The sequence below is a fragment of the Crocodylus porosus genome, unplaced genomic scaffold, assembly GCF_001723895.1.
Source record: "Crocodylus porosus isolate Cpor-Errol unplaced genomic scaffold, CroPor_comp1, whole genome shotgun sequence".
Lineage (NCBI taxonomy): Eukaryota > Metazoa > Chordata > Crocodylia > Crocodylidae > Crocodylus > Crocodylus porosus.
Genome location: NW_017728886.1, coordinates 35,578,590 through 35,601,945, shown reverse-complemented (window position 1 = coordinate 35,601,945; position 23,356 = coordinate 35,578,590). Strand labels below are relative to the sequence as shown.

Below are 23,356 nucleotides of genomic sequence, written 5' to 3'. Positions count from 1 at the left end.
AAGGAACTGGTTGATGAGATCTCAGAGCCCTTGGCAATGATATTCATGAAGCCATGGGAAGTGGATGATGTACCACAGGACTAGAAAAGCACCAATATAATGACCTTCTTTAAATAAGGTGAAAAGGAGGACCCAGGAAACTACAGACTGGTTAGCCTCACCTCAATATCTGGGAAGTTATTGCAGCACATCCTAGGGAAGTCCATTTGCCAGCATCTGGCAGAAGAAAGGCTGATCACAAGCAGTCAGCATGGATTTTACTAAAAATAAATCATGCCAAACAAAGTTGGTCTCCTTTTGTGACAGAGTAACTGCTTGGGTAGATGAAGAAAATACTGTCGCTAGAGTGCATCTGGAATTCAGCAAGGCTTTTGATAAAGTCCCACATGACCTTCTCACGAATTGGAGAAATGTGAGATGGACAAAACTGCAATAAAGTACATAGACACCTGGCTCAATAACCAGAAGCAAATGGATCCATATCTGAATGGCCTTAGGTTTTGAATGGAGTCCCATAGGGCTCTGTCCTGGGTCCTGTGCTGTTCGATATATTTATTAATTATTTGGATGCAGTCACAAGAAGCTCCTTGAGAAAGTTTGCAGATGACATGAAACGGGAAAGGATTGTGAGTAAAATTCAGAAGGATCTTGACAGATTGAAAAGCTGGGCTGGAGCTAATAGGATGAAGTTCATTTCTGACAAATGCAAGGTGCTGCACATTGGGAAGAATAATTGGGATCGCAGCAACCTGGAGAAGGATCTGGGAACCTTGACAGAACATGGACTCTATGAATCTGCAGCGTGACGCAGCTGCACAAAAAACAAACACAATTTTGGGATGCATCAACAGAAGCTTTAGGTGGAAGACATAGGAGGTGCTAGTGCTTCTTTACCTAGGACTAGTTAGGCCTCATCTAGAGTATTGTGTGCAAGTTTTAGAGTCCACATTTGTAAAAGGACGCCGAGAATTTGGAGAGGGTCCAAAAGCAGGTGATAAAGGACTTGTAAGGCAATTCATATGAAGAAAGTAGCGTGTTTATCTTGTGCAAGAGGCACATAAGAGGAGACATAATAGCAGTCTTCAAATATTTGAAGGGCTGTTATAAAGAAGAGGGAAAGCAACTTTTCTATCTTGCTACAGAGAGTAGGATGCAGACCACTGGCTTAAAGTTGCAGCAAAGGAGGTTTAGATGGGATGTCAGGGGAAACTTCTTCACTGTTAGAACAACAAGGCAGTGGAAAATTGTGGACTCTCCATCACTGGAGGTATTCAAGAAGAGGTTGGACAGCCACCAGGGATGGTCAGAGATGATCTAGAAGTAGCTATGCTTCTGTTTTACCATGGGCATTTCCTATGCTTCTGGGCCTTGCCGGTTGCTTCATGGGAGTGGGAATTTTTCCCATATGCCCCACTCCACTGCTACGTGTGTCAGGTTTTTTTAAGTCTTCCTCAGAGGCACTGGGTGTTGGATGTAGCCAAGGCTGGGGATTTTGACTGGGGTCAAATCTCTGTTATTCCTGGTTAGAGGGTCTTGCCCCTCCACTTAGGGTTGGACTGATTGCTGTATTTGGAGTCAGGAAGGAATTTTCCCCCATGGTCAGATTGGTACAGACTGTGGAGGTTTTTGTCTTTCTCTGTAGTGGGGGCATGGCCCTCTTCCTGGGATCTCTCAGGTGTATATTAACAGCATTTGCAGCAGCAGAACATTGGCTGCCATAATCTCCTTGCTTTACATGGGTTAGGGTGTCTCTTGGGTTTTGTGTCAGCATTGACTGTGTAGTTTTGCTAAGAGGTTTGACAGTGGATTTTATGGGATGGTTTGGATAGGAATGATCCTGCCTCAGGCAGGAGGTTGGACTAGATAACATCTCAGGGTCTCTTCCATCCTGATATCTCCATGTCTCTGTGATTGTATTACTTGATGAAGTATAGATGAAAGACGGCATGGGAAAATGCGGGGAGTGAAAAAGGGACAAAAGAGCATAAGGACACTGAAGATTTAGGAAAGCTGAGGAGAGATAAAGGGGGAAAAAAAGGTGTTACAGGGAAGAAGAAATTTACCTAGAAACATTGATCAACTTTTAAATTCGCTATCATTTTTGGTAATAAGAAACCATAAGAAAACCAGAATTTTGTGCTTTCTTTTCTTTCCAGGTATGAACAGGCCTACCTGACTAGTCTTGTTGGTTTGAGGCGTGAAAATTATTTTTGGATTGGTCTTTCAAATATGGAAAAACAAGAGACATTCAAATGAACCAGTGGTGAAGCTGTTCTGTTTACTCACTGGAATTCAGCAGTGCCTGGTACACTTTATCATGTGAAGTTCCTGTATCTTGAGTCTGTGTTTAAAAAGCTTACTTCTGAAATTCCAATGTGATTGCAGTCATTAGCAATTCTCAAAAACTTCTGTAGAGGATAACACCTCCATCTCCTTTGTGATTTCTCTCTCTCAGTGTCAGGCAGTGTGCCTTTGCCTGTTTTACTCAGACTGGGTTATGGAGTACAGTGCATATCAACCACTATTATCTAAAGAAGTCCAGCTCAGTCTGGGCACCTGTGGCTCTCACCTTCAGCAGTCTCTGACCAGTTATATCCCCTTATAATTTTTTTTATAGTAGATTTTTAGATTTATATTCCATCCTCCTCAACAGAGGCTCAGGGTGACTTACAATAAAGGTCAAATAAATAAAAAAGACAGAATAAACACATTAGAATAATATAATATGTTGAGCCTCTCAGACAGTGCCTTCAAACTTAACCCTGTCTTCTGAAGACCTTCTTGAATAAAAAGGCCTTACAATGCTTCCAGAAGATGTCCAGGTTCTGACAAAACCAAGTCAATGTATATTAGACATAAGGACAAGGCATTTATAAACAACCACTATACAAACTTCATGTATGTAAGTCTTTCCTAAAATTTTACCATTGGTAACTTAGACAGGGATAACTTTTTCTAACTTCTCCAATGGAATACTAGACCATTTGTACATGCCAGAAAACTGGCCTTTAAAGCAGCTTAATGCCCTTTTGCATCACTTCAATGGTGCAGCTGTTTGCACGTCAGTGACATAATGCACTTTAATTAATGGCATAGCTGTTTGCACATGTCAGCGGCGTAATGCACATTAAATGACTCTGGGGTGCATTAGATGACTTTGGAATGCAGCGAAATAAAACATCTCTAAGCTGGTTTAGTTTGCTGTGGAGGGAAGCACCGGGCCCTGTGCAGCTCAGGGCTGTACTCAGGCAACCTGTGCAGGCAGGTACCACTGAAGGAAAAAGAAAAAAAAGCAGCGAGCCTGGTCTTTTTTTTTTCCCTCCCTGGAGTCTGCCTGCCTGAACTGCACGGAGACCCAGTGCTTCTGTCCACAGCTGTGGTGCCTTCCGGGGCCACTCAGGCCAGGTCCTTGCAGGCAGGTGCCACCTGGGGAGCACGGCTGCCATCATGAAGGGAAGCACCAGCCTTGCCCCGCCCCCCAGCTCAGGGACCACTCGGCCTGCCAGCAGCTCGCCCACCCCTACCCGCCACCAGAGAAGAAGATAAGGATCAGGCCTGACCCTTGTGTACATGCCATGGGGATTTACTTTGCCCTAAATTAAAGTGGTGTTTTTAAAGACCCACTGTTTCAAGTTAGGGAGAATTAAACCAAGGTAAACCCCGTGGCATGTACAAATGCCCCTATACCCTACTCTGTTTCCCCAAAACAATTACTGCTTTAAATGTGTATCCTTTTTTAACCTTGGTGTAGTTCTTTTTTTCTTTTTTGGTTCCTGTGCTTTGAACCTGCTCAATGCAAATATTTTTTAGGTTGGCCAGAAAGGAGGCAAAATCATCAATGTTAATATTTTGGACATTGCACTTTAAAAACTTTAAGTTTCCTGAGAGAAGGTTCTGTTAAGGTTAAGTTAAGCCATTGTGTACCTTCCTGCCTCTTTTCCCAGACAGCCCCTTAGTGAATTCATGCAGCGTGTTCAAACAATAAGCATCCAAACACCTAGACCAACAGTTCCAAATCCACCAGAGGGCTTGTTAGTTGTGGATTTTCTGTTGAAGTGGTAGGAATGAATTGCTATCCAAATTAGTTTAGCTTGATGTTGGACCCAAATGACTTAATGTTAGAACCAAATGACAAATGGCAAAAACTAGAATCAGAATCCTGAACTGTTTTGTTGTCTCTTATGGGCATGTACCACAACCCCCTGGGCTAGACAGCTATACCCTGTACAGGAAAGATCGAATGGACAAAAGGTGTGGGGGGGGTAGCTCTCTATGTCAAGGAAAGCTGTGTGTCCCTGCAAGCTGACATTGGCAGATGACTTGAGACCCTCTGGGTTAAAATCTATGGGGAACATGGCACAGGGGATATTATGGAGGGAATCTACTATAGAACCCCCACCCCAAGGTCAAGACCTTGACCAGGAGTTTGCCAGGGAATTGAATGAGGCCACGCGCTCCCAGTGTATGGTTGTCATGGGAGACTAACTACCCAGACATCTCACAGGAGGAGCACTCAGCCAAACCCAAGAGGTTATAAAGCTTTCTCTCCTGCATTAGTGACTTCTATCTGATGCAGGAAGTCTATGGGCCAACGAGAGGCAAAGCGCCACTCGACCTGGTACTGGCAACTGGGGATGACCCAATCACAAGCTAATGATCGAAGGGAAGGTGGGTGACAATGACCGTGACCTGATCACCTTCACCATCCGCCGTAAAGCTGGCAAGTCAGTCAGTAATACAGAAGTCCTTGACATCAGGAAAGTTGACTTTGACAAGCTAAGGAGGCTTGTTGGTGAGGCCCTGAAGGGCCACAACCCAAAGTGGGGGGAGTTCAGAATGAGTGGTTGCTCCTCAAGAGAGCGATCCTTGATGCACAAGCTAATGCTATTCCATCTCGGAGAAAAGGCAGCAAAAGGGTACAGCAGCCTCCTTGGCTCTCCAGAGAACTAGCAGACCTCCTGCATCTTAAAAGAAAGACCTACAAAGGATGGAGGACTAGAACCACCACCAAGGAGGAATACTCTGCACTGGTCCGGACTTGCAGAGAGCAAACCAGGAAAGCCAAGGCTGAGAAGGAACTCCAGCCAGCTACAAATATCAAGGACAATAAAAAGTCCTTTTTTAGATATGTGGGGAGCTGGAGGAAAAGCAAGGGAAACATTGGACCTCTGCTAAACCAGATGGGAGAACTGACAACCAATGCCCGTGAAAAAGCAAACTTGCTAAATGGGTACTTTGTGTCAGTTTTTCACCAGTCCAATGGGATGCCCCTGCCCACTGTGGGTCAGGGAAGCCTGGATGAGAGAGATTCCTTACCCTCCATCGAAGCTGACCTTGTGAAGGAACACCTTGACAGGTTGGATACCATCAAGTCAGCCAGCCCTGACGGTTTACACCCAAAGGTACTCAAGGAGCTGGCAAGCATCATAGCTCAGCACTTGGCACAGATCTTTGAGAACTCCTGGTGCTCTGGTGAAGTGCCCAAAGACTGAAAGAAGACCAATGTGGTGCCTATCTTCAAGAAAGGGAGGAAAGTAGATCTGGCAAACTACAGGCCCATCAGCCTGACCTCTATCCTGGGGAAGGTCTTGGAAAAGATTATCAAAGAGACCATCCTATACAGGCTAGCTGATGGCAATATCCTGAGGGATACCCAGCATGGGTTTGTTGCAGCTAGGTCTTACTTGACCCATCTCATTTCCTTTTACGACCAGGTGACCTATCAGCTTGACAAGGGAGAAGAGATTGACATCATATATCTTCACTTTAAAAAAGCCTTTGATCTGGTATCCCATGATCAACTCTTGGCAAAATGGGCTAACTGTGGCCTTGACCTCACCACAATCCGCTGGCTGGGGAATTGGCTCCGTGGTAGGACCCAGAGTGTGGTGGTTGATGGTAGCCAATCATGGTTGTGTGCAGTGACCAGTGGGGTCCCCCAAGGCTCTGTCCTAGGGTCTATACTTTTTAACTTCTTCATCAATGATGTGGACATTGGTGTCAGGAGTGGGCGCACCAAGTTCGCCTACGACACCAAACTCTGGGGTAAAGCATCCATACCTGAGGACAGGAAGGGATGATCCAGGCAGATACTGACAGGCTCATGAAGTGGGCAGATGAGAACCTGATGGTGTTTAACAGTGAAAAATGCAAGGTTCTCCACATTGGGAGGAAAAACCTGCAGCATGCTTATAGGCTTGGCAGCGCTATGCTGGTTAGCACTACAGATGAAAGGGACTTGGGATCATGATTAACCACAAGATGAACATAAGCCTTCAGTGTGATGCTGTGGCTAGTAAAGTGAGCAAAACACTGGCTTGCATCCATAGATGCTTCTCAGGCAAATCCCAGGATGTCATTCTCCCATTGTACTTGGCCTTGGTGAGGCCGCAGCTGGAGTACTGCATCCAGTTTTGGGCTCCACAATTAAAAAATGATGTGGAGAAACTTGAGAGAGTGCAGAGGAGAGCCATGCACATGATCAGAGGTCAGGAAAACAGACCTTATGATGAGAGGCTGAGAGCTATGGGACTCTTCAGCCTGGAAAAGCACAGACTCAGGGGCAATCTGGTGGCTACCTATAAGTTTATCAGGGGTGCTCATCAGGATCTGGGGGAACATCTGTTCACCAGAGCACCCCAAGGGATGACAAGATCGAATGGTCACAAACTCCACTGCGACCAATTTAGGCTGGACATAAGGAAGAACTTCTTTACTGCCCATGTCCCCAAGGTTTTGAACAGACTGCCACCGAAGGTGGTTCCTCCTTTATATCTTTTCTTTTACATTGCTTAGGGTCACGTTATACATTACACTTAGGATATATTAACTTACAGCATGAGTTTCTACATATTTAAGCAAGAAAATGTGTGCTAAGTGCACTCATATTGTACCAAAGTTAGGACTTTTCATGGAAGGAGTATCTCCAGATTGTATTAAGTGGCATGTTTTCTGCTCATCCTACTGCTCCATGGAGATATGAGCAATTTGCAATCCTGGGGTGGTAACCCAAAATCCGCAGTCCCAAGACTGCATCAGAATCTCAGACTACAAAACCACAACAAAAAGCTAGACAAGATGACTACTTGTCCACTTAGAATTTAAATCATAGAAGATGAAGCTGAGATAATGAAAGGCTCCTTTCTGGTTTTAATGGCCCAATTAGCAAAGCGGTTTTTTTGGACAGCCATTTTCTTCTGAATGGTAATATAGGTTTACTCTTTTTTAAAGAATTAATAAAAAGAGATTGTATGTTCTTCCATAATTTTTATAACTGTATTTTAATTTCATTTCCATATCTTAAAGAAAGAAAGCGAGGCTGTGTTGCCGTAAGAACTGGAATTGCAGCTGGGTTGTGGGATGTTCAAAACTGTGAAGAAAAGGCAAAATTTCTCTGCAAACAACTAGCTGAAGCAGCAACTCTTCATCCTATTCCAGAAACTGTGACCAATTTGATATGCCCCTTGGGTTGGGATTCAGACTACAGCATTAGTTCCTGCTTCAAGGTACGTATTACATATCTAAGCTAATCATAAACTTGGTACATAATAGAACCAGCTATAAAATTTAAACTTCAGAGAAACCCAAACTACCAATGTAAGAAGTTGGTATATAGACAATTTACAAGTCCCTTCAACAGTCAGTTAATAATTGAAAAATCTGATGTTTTCTGTAGTTCCTCTTAAATATGCTTATTTTTCTATGAGTGACTATTTCATTACTACAAAATGGCCAGTTTTGCATTGTTTTCACAGCTGAGATTTATTTTTTAATACATGTAATATAACAGTGTTCTTTTACAAAATTTATCATCAGCCTTTCATGTGAGAAAGAAACCAAAAGAAATCATGGCTAGAGGCTTGAAATTATTGTAGAGAAATAGGAGGAGATCTTGCTTCCATCAACAGTGGAGATGAACAATATGTGATAGAACGTTTAGTCATGTAAGTAAATGTATCATAATTGGCCTTTTTGGCTTATCAATATGCTGTATAAAAATAACCAGAGATGCTATCTGTTCCTTGCTGAAATATTGCCTTGAAAACCTACTCAATTATATAGCCATATTCATAAGAAAAAAGATCATGTCAGTAAAACAATCTTTACAAGTTAAACAGAAAGGTCAGGTATCATTTTTCAACTGTAGTTTGGGAGCTCCAAAAATTTATTTTTGCTGTGACAGAATCAGAGTCTTTAGATAAAAGATTAGTGTGCCAACATGTCTGTTCTGGGCTTAGGGCATGGTCACTCACATCTTAAAGACTAAACTGGTTCAAAGAGGCATGAGCTTGTACAGTGTAACAGGGAAATCTCTCCTGGTTACTATGGGAGGGCTACAAAGGCAGCAAAACCAGTGAGGGCCCTTTTAGAGAAGAGTGTTTGCAGCCAGGGCAAAGATAGCTGGTAGGCTGGAACCAAGGAGCAGCCCCTGCGCTCATGTAGAAATTTACTAACAAAATCATAAATAATAGTGTAGCAGGCTCAGTGCTTCAAGGACAGGCTGATAAGACACAGGCCTCGTCGCCTTGAAGTCTGAAGCAGAGATACAGCTGCCCACCCCCCATTAGTTAACATGCAGCCAAAAACCAGTTTTGAAACAATTAAGAGTTTTCCCACACTGACCTAACATCTTGTTTTCCTTCACAGTGGAAAATTCCCACCTGCGCGCGCATCTTGTCTGTAAACTATAAATCACCTCTAACAGGTTTATTCGGGGTCTCTGAGTTCGCTCAGGGTGCCCAGCATGCTGAATAAATTTTGAGACAGACAGCAACTCTGTGCCTTTGGGAACAGCTCCGCAAGGGGTCACGAACACCTCAACACTCAGACCAGCTAATAGGCCAGGCTGGCCAGGAAGGGTGGGGCCCAGGGGATATACAGCCTGAAGAGGCAGTCTAGCTCTGATGGGTGAAAGGGTGGGATCACCCCAGTAAGCTGCAGTGAGGGCCTGGAAGCAGAAGGGGACCCTTGGTGAGTAAGGGTTGGGGTGGGGGGTGGAGGGGAGCTGGGTGGCTTTTTCCTTTTACCTTGCACAGGAACCAGAAGGGATAAAGGATTGCTGTTCAGGCAGCCTTGTTTGTGAATGCTCAGAGAGGCAGTCATTTGTGATTGAAAGCAGTTGCTTGGATTTTTGTTCCAGTTTGTTTGGAGGGCCAGAAGGAGGTAGGACTGCCAGGGGAGGCAGGAGTCTCATTGCAGGCACCTTAAAGTGCCTGCAAGATGCACCCCTTGTGGTCAAGGAACCATACACTATGAGAGAGGGAGACAGGAGGGCTCAGAGCCCTATCGCAGAGCTTAATTCCCAGCTGTGCCATTGCTACCAAAATAGCAAGACTGGACTAAGTGGACCTAGGGCTGCAGGAAGTAGCTAAAGTAGGGGTGGGAAAAATGGTTGGCCTGGCCTAGGGCATGCAGGAAGTGGAGCTGGGGCCAGTCTGCCACAGCTCTCTCTGGACCATGCTGTCACTCCGGCAGTATCCCAGCCCCGGCTGAGGAGCAGCTCCTCATCCTGCCATGTGCCCTGGCAGTGCTGCCCAGGCCAGTCTTCAAGGAAACCCTGGCCCTGTGCTGCACAGCACTGCCACTGCTGGGGTCTCCACAGAAACCAGCTGCAGTAATGTGGGCAGAGGCTCCTGGGAAATGAGTCTGTTGTGGGCCCAATCTGGTCCACGTGCCACACTTTGCCTGCCACTGAGCTAGAGCAAAACAAGCCCTGGCAAAACAAGCTGGTTGAGCTGGTACTCCTGCTGCCAAGCCACCTCTGCAAGCTGTGCCTTATCCACCCAGGCCTGATGGAACAGCTCTCCCTTGGCCTCACAGATATTATGCAGCACACAGGCTGTGATGATGACCCAGGGGAGATTCTTGTTGACAACCTTGAGGTGGGCAGTGAGGGAGTGCCAGTGGCCCTTAAGGTGGCTGGCTGAAAGCACACTTGATCAGAGCGTGGGTCCAGTCCAGGTGCCAGTTAAAGTGGGCCTGGCAGGGGTCTAGGTGGCCAGTGTTAGGGCCTCATCAGCTAGGAGAGGAGCCGGTAGACTGGGTGTCTGATGAGCAGGGGTGGGGCAACTACAGCTTCTATCTGCAGGCCCAACATCCCTGGTATGAAGTGCCTACTCTCCATGAGTCCCGCCAGGCCAGAGTTCCTAAAAGCATCATGCATGGGTATCATGCATGCTGGCTGGCCAGCCAGTGCTCACATGTGTGAATGTGTCCTGATGGTCCATGATGGCCTGCATGATCAGAGTGGAATCCTCTGTGGCTATAATAGAGGTGGTCTCCGTGGGGTGGGCACATGACCTGTATGTGGGTCCCACCCAGGACCCCGATATACTGGGGGAACCCCAGTGCACAGAACCTTGCCACCACCACCTGGGAGTCATGGACATGGAGGACGGTGTCCACCAGCACGTCCTGGAGGGCAGCACACATATCCAGGATGGTCCACCACATCCCTGTGGTGGCCTTGCCCATGCCAAACATGGGCTGGCTGATGCAGCGATCCCAGAGACAGTGGGGCTGGAGGCCCAGGAGCGTAACGATGGCCACAGCAGTGGTGTTATGCAGCCACTTATCAGTGTCCCTGGCATCAGCAGCTCCATGGTGGCAGTGGCCCTGGGAGGGCACATTGCAGGTGAGCAGACAGTGGCTGGTCATGGGACAGCTGAGTGAATCAAGATGGCCATGGGCCAGCCGTCGGTCAGTGAAACAGGCCAGCAGGAGGATTGTGGTGGCCAGCAGGATCCTGGAACACTGCTTGTTGCTGCCAGGGACTGGGGCAACCATAGTGCAGGAAGGCAGGGTGGGCACAGACAGAGTGACCATGTGCTGCCTCTGCACATCCCATGCTGCTCCTGAGTGCAGGAAGGGGCTGCCCAGAGAGCACAGAGTGGGGCTGCCTTTTAAAGTGGGCTGCCAGGTAGGCCTATGTGAAGCGGCTAGTATTTGCTTCGGATTTGGATTCGGCCGATTTGGGGGAGAGTGATTTGATTTGGTGATTTGAATCACTGTCCCAAATTGATTCAGCTGAATCTGATTCAGAGATTTGGCCGCTGCCGAATCACAGAAATCTCCGAATCAGACAGGCCCCATCTCCTGCCCACTGTCTCAGCCATTTTTTTTGTCTACCAATTCAATTCAGATTTGGTCCTTCAACCTCTGAATCGGGCCAAATCTTTTCTGAATCAAATCAGTGACCAAAGCTTCAGGCACTCCATTATGCAAGTAACTGGTTAATCATGTAACAAAGTTAGACTGGCCACAAGTGCAAAGAAATTATCACACAATTGACTAGATAATTATGCAATAAATTTAGACCAGCCACACTTGTGAAGTAATTATCACACAATAAAAATGACTATCCAACTATAAAAGGAGACAACCAGCTATCAAGTTTGTGCTATTAAGTAGTTAATAAGTATTCCCAATTTTCGAGTGGTACATTGGATTATTTGTATAATATTTGGCAAGCATTAGTATAATACAGTGGCACTTGTTTGATCCAGGTGTGATATGGGCCAGTGTTACATACACAGCTCCGAATTGTAGTTTACACCTCATCAACACCAGTCTGTTCTGGTTCTGAATCCCTGAAAGAATTCCAATTATTTGTAGTTAAGGATGCTGATGCCAGCGACACTGATTGGAGAGAGAGCGGTTTTCTTGTGACAAACGTGCCCCTATAAGGTGAATAAACATCTTCTAGGATCAATACTAAAATCATTTATACTTATGATTGTGTAAAACACTTGTGTGCTTAATGCTTCCAACCTCAAAATGTGGTTTTGATTACTGCTATTTTGAAAATCTCAGTTCATCATTGATATTAAATTAGAAGGTTTTCTTGTTTACAATTAGTACTGTGCTGCTTTGTTTTTTTAATATTCCAGGTGTTTGTTGCTCAGTAAGTAGCACACTGTACATCTAAGTCCCAAAGATTATCTTTGTATATTTTTATCTTTTCCCTTTTTATTGCAGACTCAAAATTATATAAACCCTTGACAGCTATTCCAAATGATGGCTTTTCCCATTTTGGTGATAGTAGCTATTTACTCATCCAGTCCAAAATGACATGGGGGGGAGGCACGAAAGAACTGCTTGGATAGAACATCAGAACTTGCCAGCATTTTAGATCCATACAGCCAATCATTTGTGTGGCTGTTGATGCTAGAATATGGGAACCCATTTTGGGTTGGTCTTAACAGCAACGTGGTAAGAATATCAGACAGGATGCAACTGATCCAGGTTATTTCAGTCTTCATTTTTCCTATTCAAATTATATGAGCAGCCATTACCATAGGGGTATTTAGCTGCATTCCCCATACTCTTAAACCAAACATGTCAGACTGCAGGGGTGACCTCAGCAACAAATATTGATGTTAGGATAATCTAGGCCAGAAATTCATCAAACAGAACCATTTAGTAAAAAGCGGATTTCAGTGAATGAATGGCTTTTAAATGCACATGCATAGAAAGAGCGTCTTGACAAGTGGTGTTCAACATGTAGAGCTATGGTAGAGCTTGTAATATCTAAATATAGATCTTGGCCAAGGGGTTCCCATTATTTTCTACCACATTATGAGCTTCTTTTGCCTTTAAAAATGCTCAAAAACTAAATTCATAGAGGAAATAAACCCATGTGTTTGGTCATGCCAAAGATTTAACAGAAGAACATGAAACATGTCATATTGGGTCTGACCAGTGGTCTGTCTGACCTAGTACTGTCTCTAACACTGAAAGCATTAGAAGCTTAGAGAGTCTGTATACAGGGCATGTCTAGTATAATTCACCCCCTGTCATATTCTGTCTGAGTTCAACCATCACTGGTTTGGAGATGTTAAAAGATGCATTCCCTGACTATTCTTTTTAATAGATCTCTTCAGTGACATCACATCTAAAGTTCATACCATACAACAAATTCCAATTTTTGTTTGATGCAGTAAAGCATCGTTCTTGATGGGAACAATGTACGATGGGGAATGAGAAGGAGTCAAAGGAATAACAAGACTGTAAATTAGCCTATGGTTTAATCTTCCTATTTGAAATATATTTGGTATAACTTTTCCTTTGAAGAAACTGGAATATTATGGGTAGAAACCTTTTGTCACTGAGAAAATATTGTATTTCCTCTTTTTGACACTGGGCTTTATGAATATTTGGATTGTAAGTGTGCTTTGATATTTTATGTTCCCCCATGTGGAATCATAGTCATGTGACTACATAACCATAGCTAAAGTATAATGGATTTTGATAGAGCCCTTCTATCTATACTGTTACTCGCTGTAAGGGAAAGTCAGGCTTATAGTTTTACTCCCAACGTTTTCCTGTGTTCCCTCATGACACCTCTCTTCCTCCTAGAATACCCTCATAATTCATAAATCCTTATTTGAAGTAGAAAAGGTAGAGTAAACTTATCAGGTTCCTGAGGAATTTCAATTACAGACCACTCTGTGCTCTCATTAATTTACACCTTCATATATTATTCTAAGCACAGTTCACCCAGAGTACAGATACATAAATTGTTCATCTTGTGCTATATTATTATTAATCATAAAACATGTTATTAGTATGTTTTTGTACTGCTATCCAGAGGTGGACAGCAATGTACACAAATGTTTGTTGTATGTTTATGTTATTTTACTAGGGTAGTATGTATTGCTATATGGATGTAATAAGCCAATCTTGAAGTTATCCAATTGATTTTATTTTCAGACAAATGGCAATTACAAATGGATAGATACATGGAAAATGGATTATACTAAATGGGCGAGTGAGGAGTCAAAATAGACAATAGCCTGTGTCTATCTAGATCTTAATGGAATGTGGAAGACAAGGTCGTGTACCAAAAAATATTTTTCTGTCTGCAAACATTCTGGTGGTAAGCAATGTAATTTAACTCTTTAAACTGGGGAGCATGGAGGTCCATTAACAGGACTGATTAGGATGCATAAGTTGCCAGAGAACATACTAGTCTTAGGGGTTAGACAAGACCTTTGGGTCTTTCGGTACAGGAAAGCAAGATGACAAAGGCACAACTAAGTGGAGATCCTAGACAGCAGTGGTGGTATGTGTGTGCTGAGCACCTGAAAGTTGTGTCTGGGGGTGGAGGTATGGTTGTGCATACACAGGAGAGTCTTATGGCATATGGGCTTCTGCTGTGGTGCAGGCTCCTGGTCCTGCTGCTGCTGCCCCAGTGCTGGCTGCTTCTGTCACATAGGTTCCCTTGGGGCTGCCATACTGGTCCACACCTTCTTAATTTACTGCAAAACAAAAGTTAGTTCATTCTGAAAACTGTCAACATTCTTCCTGGAAGTCACTCAGTTCATACTCTAGTGAGAGCATTTTTCATTTATTTTTCACAACCTGTGGACCTGAACAATTATCTGCCTGGTTTAGTGAATAAATTATGGGTTATGGAAGAGCCCCACCCCCACCCCATGAACTCCATGTATGGTGACTGCAGACTTGCTTCAAATTAAAATCTTATTAACTTAGCTACTGCCAGATTTAATGAAGGATATCCATATTAGGTGTTGTGTGGCCCCTGGAGTGGAATCCAAAGGTCAGAGTTATGTGCCTTTTCTTTTCTATGTAATGCAGAGGAGAGTTAAGTATCTCAGAAGTGTGAGTACTGAGTGAGAAGCTGTCTATACAGACCCAATAGTAACCAGCGAACATCTGAAATCATACCTCTTTGCAGAGCTTAGAGGCCTGACTCAGAGCTGCAAGGGAAGTTCCTCCATCCGTATGGGTTCAAGATCCTAGAACCCATTCCTGATTGTAGGGGGCCATGAATGTTCACTAAATAGAGTAAGCATGACCTGGTCTTTTAAAATCAAGCTGGAGAAGGATCAGAAGCCAGGTGATAGTATCTCTTCTACCTAAAAGTTCTTAAGAGGTAGAAATGTTTAGCCAGGAGGTGGAAGGTAGGTTTTAATCCGTCCTCAGCTTGGGAGATTCAAACCTAAATCCTCCAGTTTCTTAAGAGAACTGCTAGTATACAGTCTGTAACTGAAACTTGTCCACTTGGTGAGTAGGGCATTTAGCCCTGCTATTAATAATATTTCTGTTTTTTTAATCTAAGATTTATCAAAAATATCTTATCCAAAATTTCTGATTCTAATAGAGACTGTGTAAATAATTCTGGAAGGAGGGAATTGAACTCAGGAGCCCCTCTTCCCACCTGAATGTCCTAATTACTGAGCGACAGTGCTCTTCTTTGCTTGCCCTCTTTGACCTGTTCTAGTCAGTTTGGTAACTATTGTAGATGTAAGTGGTTTACTTGACTAGAAAAACAGACAGAGACCAGAAGGCTGATACTGCTTATTTCAGTTACATGTTCTGAGATGACGAATCCTGCATACCTTGGGTTATTCTTAGGTTATCTTGATATCTTGCCCTATGCATCGATAGTTTGTTTAAGTAAACTTCCTAAATTTCTGTGTAATTTACTATTGTTTTGTTTCTCCAAGGTGTATTTTTTATCTCTTTCTCTGTCTTAAGTATAAATATGCTTGTAACCTTAGAGAGTCTGAGAAATCCTTTAAAACAGACAAGTGGGTGATTCCCCTTCCTGTATGGAATTCTCCCTGTGATCACAGTATAGCTCTAAATAAAGAAAAGCTGGCTCTGTCAGTTCTGATTCAACCACAATGCAAAGTTTGATTTCTTCCACACTGTCTAAACCATTGCTTCTAATTACACTTGCCCAATCTGGTCTTCCTGCAAAATTAGAAAGGCATGAACCCAATATCCATTCTTATAAGGGAAAACTAGGTGAGGAACCAAAATGTATTTATATACATAAACATTAGTGTTACCTAAAATTACTTATGTTCTTCTCAAAGAATAAGGAAGAATACATTAGAAAATAAAAAATTACATGCAAACCATATTAATTTTATTACCCTATAAGATTTTCTAACTTAGCAAAACAAAATAAATGTAGCTTCAAGGCTGCATATACCTTAATAGGGACAAACATTGCCTAATAAATAGACTTATATACTCATAGGATGAGAATATAATTTAGCAGAGCAATTACATTTCATTTATTCTCTAGTCCATTTTTTGGAATACATTTGGGTTTCACAAGGCTGCATCAGTCTTTTTGTGAGAGAGTTGAATTCAATCTACATCATTTCTTAACAGTTATGGCCCCTACTGATCCTCCACAGCAACCTGGGAAATGCCCTGAATCAGAAAGATACAAGTCTTGGATCCCTTTTGTGGCCATTGCTACTACATAGAGTTTTCAAAAAGTAGAAACTGGGTGGAGGCTTCCTTGGAGTGCAGACAAGTAGGTGAGTGCTGACTTTTCTGAAGAGTGGAAATGTAATTAGCCATTTGCAAATAGTGTTTTTAAAACTAGTTCAGCTCCTAATAAACTTAGTTCATTACTGACTCTTCACTATTAGTATTCATATTTACTATTTGTATTTCACTTGTCCAATTAAATTAGACTGATCAAATCATTATTTAGTTTTTATACATTAGCAAATAGCAACATGCAGAGTTATTAAGTCCAGATCAGTAAGCATTGAGGACCCTTTCCCAAGGTTCTCAGCATCTGTGATTAACAGAGAACAGGAGCTACTGGGAAAGGTGGGGGAGCAGGGGAAAGAAAAACTCTAACTAGATCATCATAATGAAATCCCGGGGAACTGTTCTATGATGCTTAATTACATGTTTACAACATATCCCCAGCACTCAAGGGCTACATACAGATAATCAAAAAGCGCAAGGCTGAATCGATGCAATCTTCCCAGGTTAGTCTAAACTGCATAGATTGAACTGATAACCAAGTGAACAGACGTTCACTTTTGATTCCTGAAATGAATCCACATGCCTGTAGTGGTGCAAGCCAGAAGCTGGGGGGCACTACATCATGCCTTCCTGCTGGGCTAGAGCAGATAGGTTGGGCCATATCTATCCTACCCACCCTGCAAGGGGGGGAGGTTTGTAGGGGAGGTGCAAAGCATCTTGGGTGTAGGTGGATTAACAGATAGGCTAGGTCTGCCCAGGTCCAGGAGCCAGTGTCAAATAGGAGCCCTGAGATCCTCATCAGCAGAGAAGAGAAAGCCGTGGTTTTAAACTTGGCACTGTTTTTGTTCCCAGCAGGGAGAGAAAAATCATGCCAAGTTTAAAACCATGGCTTTTGCGTTTACTTCCCTGTGAGCTGCAAGTGGGGCCCCTCTGCCAATGGGGGGCAGGGCCAGGTACACCACAATGCAGTGCACCTTGGCGGGGGAGGTTGGGGATGGGGGCGGGGCCAGAGTGGGAGCACCACATCATGCTGCACCTCTGTGGCCTGGTGGGCAGTGGTGCTAAGGGAGGTGTTAGGGGCTATAGATCTGGGAAGCCTTGAGGCAGCCTTCTCTTTGAGAACCCAAAGAAACATCAATATACAGCAGGTGAGTGAAGGGGAGTCTGTTCCCAAAAGAAAATTCAAATATAAAGGGACTTTGGGGTGCCTTTAAGCTTTTTCAGATGCCGGTGAGGATGACACCTTATTACACTGGTAAAATGAAGATAGGTTACCTGGGGTTTTCGGATGGCAGGCAGGTTATAATGTGTCATGAATCCAATGCCTATATTTAGTCCATGAGTTTTTGTATCCAGTAGATTTAGGAAGTGAACTTCATAGGTTCATCTACAAAAGGTGTTTTGTAAATTCCCTTTGAGGATTAGAACTGAGAGCATATTATGAGAACATATGCTGTGTGTATTTATGTTATTGTTATCACTGAGGATTATGTTATGCTGGCTACGTATATCTTTATGGTTTTGGATATGGTTTAGCCAAGGAATTTAGAGAGTTGGCAGAACTCCTAATTATCCCTTGCCATTATGTTGTAGGGCCAGAACAATTGCTACTCACCATAGCAAATGGAAAGGAGTCCTGGTGGGATGGGTACTTCTGTGCCTTGTTAGTCTATGAGGGGGGCAATCAATTCTACAATAGCAAAGGCGTCTGGGCCTAATGGACTGTCAGTATGATGGTTTTCAGGTATCTCTGGGTGACCAGAAACTTTGAGAGGGTTCTGATGACTCATGAGCAGGGTGGATAAAAATCAATGGTTTTTTTTAATTAAAAAAATCAGAATTTTTTAATTTAAATTGGATTTTTTATATATATATATGTTTAAAAATAATCAATAAAATACTAAATTTCTCTCTCATTTAAAAAATAACAGTTACAATTAAATCTCATCACAACCATCCTTTACCTACACTTACAGTCTCATAAAAATGAATTAATCTCTCTGTCACATACACACATTTAGTTACCTGCCAATCAAACATGGGCATTCATTTCAGTTTTTCTGCTCATGAAATGGCTGTAGTCTGTCTGTCCAGGCTAACTACCAGCTCTTGCTTTTTGAAAGTTCTGGGCTTTCAGTTTCTGTTTCTCAGAAGACTAAAGTCACATGTGCAAAGACAAAGGCTGAATAGGACTGTTGATGTTCTGTGCTTATGTCGTGGTGGAGCTGGGCCAAGCAAGGTGGAGGAGTTAGTTAAGACACTGTCTTAAAGACAGAGAGACAATATAAGAAATGTTGGAGGCAGAATAGAAAGGAACAGTGGAGTGGACTGCAAAGAAAAAAGGAAGACATTATTCAGTAGTACACACACAGCTGCCTATATTCCACCACACTTTTGCCACAGAAAAACTGTCCTGGCTTCTGGGCACGAGACCCTATCTGGGAATATTTTGAAGAAATTTCTTCCCTGGGTAAAAAAGGAAAACATGTCAAGTGTAAGCAGTGCAAGAAGGAGAGTCAGAGCCTAGTTGCAAGAATGAAATAGCATAATAAAAACTGCTTATTGGGAGAAAATGATGTGGATAAAGATGTGGATATGTCTGAAGAACAATGTGGATCAACTGGTTAGTAAATTAAATAATTTCCTTTGCACTGCATCATTCTTCAAAACTCTCTGTGCCTTTTTAATTTAAGTGTGATATAACAAGTAAATTCCCAAGCTGTTTGCTATGTTCAATGTTGCTAGAAAAAAAAAGTTTAGCTTCGCTAATCCTTATGGCTTGTTTAATTAGTTAACTAGGTTTAGAATCTATCACCCAAGTTTATGGTAGAGAAATCTGCAGTAAGAGAAATCTAGAGTTGCCAGTTTCCACTGGGTGTCATTTTCTTATTTTATATTACATAATACATGCCCCTGATTTTTGGAACATCTTGGCCCCAGACCATAATGGTGATGCCATAAGTCTATTCCCTATTTTATTTCAGCATAACTCAGCTTTCCCAAAGGAACCCCGTCCTATCCTTGTTTTCTCAAAAAACAGAAGTGCCAGTGAGTTCGATGTGGCTTACTTCAAAATTAAGTGCACTCTAAATGCAGTCAGTCTTAGCTTTTGTGGTAATCTGGAATCGGAGCTGCATCATTGCTGAAAAAAATGTAAAGGATGAACTGGATAATAGAGTGAGAAGGACTGAGAAGAACGACTATTCAAGAATCATATTTGTTTTAGGATCCCATTGAAGCATAAGAGAGTTTGATTGTCTATCTGCAACTACTTCTGAGTCATCCATGGGTACTTTTAGCAGCAGTGCTGCAACTAAACGTATTTCAGACAACAAGGTATCAGTAGCAAGCAAAAGATTTCAATCATCCAGTAAAATCACCACCATGGATGGGTTTGTAGTAAGGACCAGCAAATACCAAGAAGACATCACAGATGAAAAGATTGCTTAGATCATTTACGCCCCAAATTCTCCCTTTCACATTGTTAACAATAAACACTTCATTAACTTGGTTGAGTCCTACGACCAGGCTACTCTCCACCTGGCAGAGCAGACATTGGTGGAAGATTGCTAGATACAGCATATGAGAAGGAACTTGAACAGTGTGTAAGAAATACTAAGGAGAAATTTGCCAGTTTAAGCCTTGATGGGTGGAGCAATGTACACAGTGATCCAGTAATATGTGCCTGTGTGACAACAGAAGATGGGGTTGAATATCTTACAGAAACAACAGATACATTGGGAAATGCCCACACAGCAGAATATTTAAAAGAAAAAGGAGTGAAAACTGTAATAAATTGTGAACAAAAATTCAACTGTCATGTGTGCAGTTTTGTCACAGACAATGCTGCAAACATGGCAAAGATGAGAAGCTACTTAGAAGAAGAAATGGAAGAATGCTCCTTAATAACATATGACTGCAGTGCCATTTAATGCATCTTTTAGCCACAGACTTAAGTACTTCTCCAGGAATAAAAGAAAATGTTGAAGTCATAAAATAGTTTCATAACAGCCATTTTGCTTCAGCCTCATTGAAGAGAGCAGGAGGGTCCAAACTAATTCTCCCTCCAGCCGTTCGATGGAATTCTGTGGTTGATCGTTTTGAACAATTTATTAAGAAGTGGCCTAGTCTCATAAAAAATTGTGAAGAAAACTGTGGTAAAATAGGTGGAAGAATCTCATCCAAAGTATTTACATTGGATTAAAAAGGAATGTAGAGGTGTCGCAGAGCACTTAGGTGCCCTGCGCCTGAGAACAGGGGCACCTCAAGAGAGGCCCCAGCAGTGAGAAGGGGAGGTGCAGCTGCCAATCACCAGGGCAGCACAGGTGCTGATTGCTGGGGCAACCAGTGAAACCCCCTGACAGGAAGGGGCAGAGCTTAGCCCTTCTTAAACCCAGGCAGGAGGCCAGGTTGGCAGTTCCTCCTCTGGCAGCCAAGGAGTGAGGAGCTCAGTCAGTGCGGAAAGAAGGCCAAAGTGGCTGCATGAGTATCCGCAGGTTGCTGCCATGAGCTGGAGTATTTTGCCTGGTAGGGATTCTGACCAGACAGTTTTAGCTTTATGTTATAGCTCGGGGGCTTTGTGTTTGTTTACTGTTTAACCGGAGGGGTGGAGGAGGCCTCATAGGGACTCCCCCAGTAGCGTGGGGGTTCCTGGCGCTGAAGAAGGCGCAGTTTGTTGTGGAGTGGATTAGCCTAGCCCTGATAGTGCAGAGGGGCAGCAAGGAGCCCCGAGAGTGACAGAGGGACCCCGAGAGTGGCAGAGGGGCGGCGAGGAGCCCTGAGGGCAAAAAGAGGGCTGAGACATAACAGGGCCAGAGTCAGATTACAACAGCACCATCTGCGAGGCTTGGGCTGCGGTGTAGGGGAGGAAAAGGAGCCGCAGATAGCGCCCCCTGTCATCGGGGTGCATATAAATGGGCAGCCTCCCGCTAATTACAGCAATCTATTAAATACATAAGATCAAGGCATGGCAGGCAAGTAAGCAGGCGGTTGGCCCATTACAGGAGGGCGGAGCCATACCCAGAGAGGCTCCAATAGTGGCACTCCTGTCACAAGAGGCTATGTGTAGTGTACTGAAGCCTATATCCATAACCCCAAACAAACTTCAGAGAGATTGTTGCTGCATTGCTGATGCTGTTGAAATTTGGAAGGCACTTCAAGAGACATTGAAGAAAGAAATACCTAACCAGAAAGTTAAACTGCAGGCAATAAAGAATGAATGCATCAAGTTTGAACTCCACCTCATTTTCTTGCAGACATTCTCAACCCCAGATATAAAGGTAAATGCCTAACTTCTGAAGAAGACTATGCTACCATGGCATGGGCATCTTAAAATCACTCCTTGGTTATGCCAGTCATAATACATTTCAGGGCTGGAGGAGAACCATTTAAACAGTACATGTTTACTGATGATGTTTTGAACAGTCATTCCCCTGAATTGATAGAAATCATTAGCCAGGCACCTTAACACAGAATTCTTTCAGTTGCTAAGCCAACTTTTCACAGCAGCAGCTTTCTTTGCAGGCACAGAGAGGATATTTTCATTGTTTGGTATTATTCACTCAAAGCTAAGAAATTGACTGGGAGTTGAAAAAGCAGGAAAACTTGTATTTCTATTTCAGCCTATGAATAAAAATGACAGTGGGAGTGGGGAAGATGAGATCTAGTTATAGAAGTTCTAAGGAAAGCATACATTTAGTGTTATCAGACTTGTCTGTTAGAGTTAATAAAATTTGAAAATTAAAAAAAGTGTTTAAGGACAGATGTTGTAAAATGTTGTGTTGAGTTGTAAATCAACATGTTTTAGTGATTAGATTTGCACCATTTTTTAAGAAACGTGAAGAAGTATCAGTGGGAAACTTGATTTAAATTAGGGTTTTCTCTTGCTGATTCAAATCATGATTTAAATTATCACCTTGATTTAAATCAATCCACCCTGCTCATGAACATTACAATTATGCGAATTGCAGAGCTGTGTAGCCTAGACTGTTTGTCTTTGCATCTCAGGCTTTGAGGGTTCACTGGTGCCAGTTATCAGGACTGGTAGAATCAGCAGGAAGGCTGATTTTTAGAATGCTAGCCTGGGTTCAGGGGAGACTAGCAGTAGCCAGATGAGATGGTAAAAATCTGTACTTGTTTTGCATTTATATCTCCAAACCTATAGTCCGTTTTGTTTGCAATAGTCTTTCATCCTATGTAATAAATCCTTTTGCTGTTTGTCTCCTTGTTGGTTGCATATGAAAGGAGTGACTTCTGGCAGGTGATATTCCAGGCTGACCCACTCCCCAGAGAGAGGCCCATAACCTATGAGTGGGGGCCACCTGGGGCAGGCAGAGATTCCTCACTGCAGCTGCAGAGTCTAGTATAAGGGCAGAGGAACAGAGGTGCTTAGATAGGGAGCTATCTCAAGCGAACGTCGGTCTATTCCTTGGGGCAGCACAGTGAGGAGAAACTCAGGGCTCTGGGGTCCCATACAAATGGGTTTGATGTGAGCACAATGGGTATTTTGTGCAAAAATCAGTAATGTGCCTCTCAAGATTTAAATTAACCATAAAACTTAAGAATATATGCTATCATGATGCTTCAAAAAGGCAAGATATTTTTTCAGGCTAAAACTTGTATTGTGTCTTGTTCCTAAATGCTTTTCAGGTGCTAGTTTGGTTTCTGTGGAAGACCATGCTGAATTCCTTTCTGCCAGATAGTATAAAGTTACTTAAAAAGAAAGAAAAAGTTTTTGGATAGGAATGTACCATAATGTGAAAGATCATTTCTTAATTTAAGGATGTAATACTATTGTCTATAAATAGGCAAAATAGGTTGTATGCATTTTGGATCTTGCATATTATGAGGAAATTAATATTAGACTATTATCTCAGATATATCTTTACTATGTAGGACAGATATTGAGAGATAATCTTGCACATTTTCATTTGTTTGTTTGTTTGTTTGTTTATGTTTATATTTCATAGACTTCATAGATTTCATAGATATTAGGGCTGGAAGGGACCTTGGAAGATAATCGAGTCCAGCCCCCACCTAAAGGGCAGGAAGTCAGCTGGGGTCATAGGATCCCAGCAAGATAAGCATCCAATTT

The 23,356-nt window shown here is 42.9% G+C and overlaps 3 long non-coding RNA genes across 3 annotated transcripts; all 3 read left to right on the top strand.

Moving 5' to 3' along the window:
• Positions 1–2,160: 2,160 nt before the first annotated feature.
• On the top strand, positions 2,161–7,972 carry LOC109320502. The gene is made up of 3 exons (XR_002103809.1): positions 2,161–2,305; positions 7,306–7,505; positions 7,816–7,972. It is a non-coding gene; the product is annotated as an uncharacterized LOC109320502 (long non-coding RNA).
• Positions 7,973–11,981: 4,009 nt separating this feature from the next.
• On the top strand, positions 11,982–22,982 carry LOC109308141. The gene is made up of 4 exons (XR_002100500.1): positions 11,982–12,210; positions 13,711–13,876; positions 16,150–16,301; positions 22,912–22,982. It is a non-coding gene; the product is annotated as an uncharacterized LOC109308141 (long non-coding RNA).
• Positions 18,800–19,982, top strand: LOC109308145. The gene is made up of 2 exons (XR_002100502.1): positions 18,800–18,886; positions 19,490–19,982. It is a non-coding gene; the product is annotated as an uncharacterized LOC109308145 (long non-coding RNA).
• Positions 22,983–23,356: the final 374 nt, after the last annotated feature.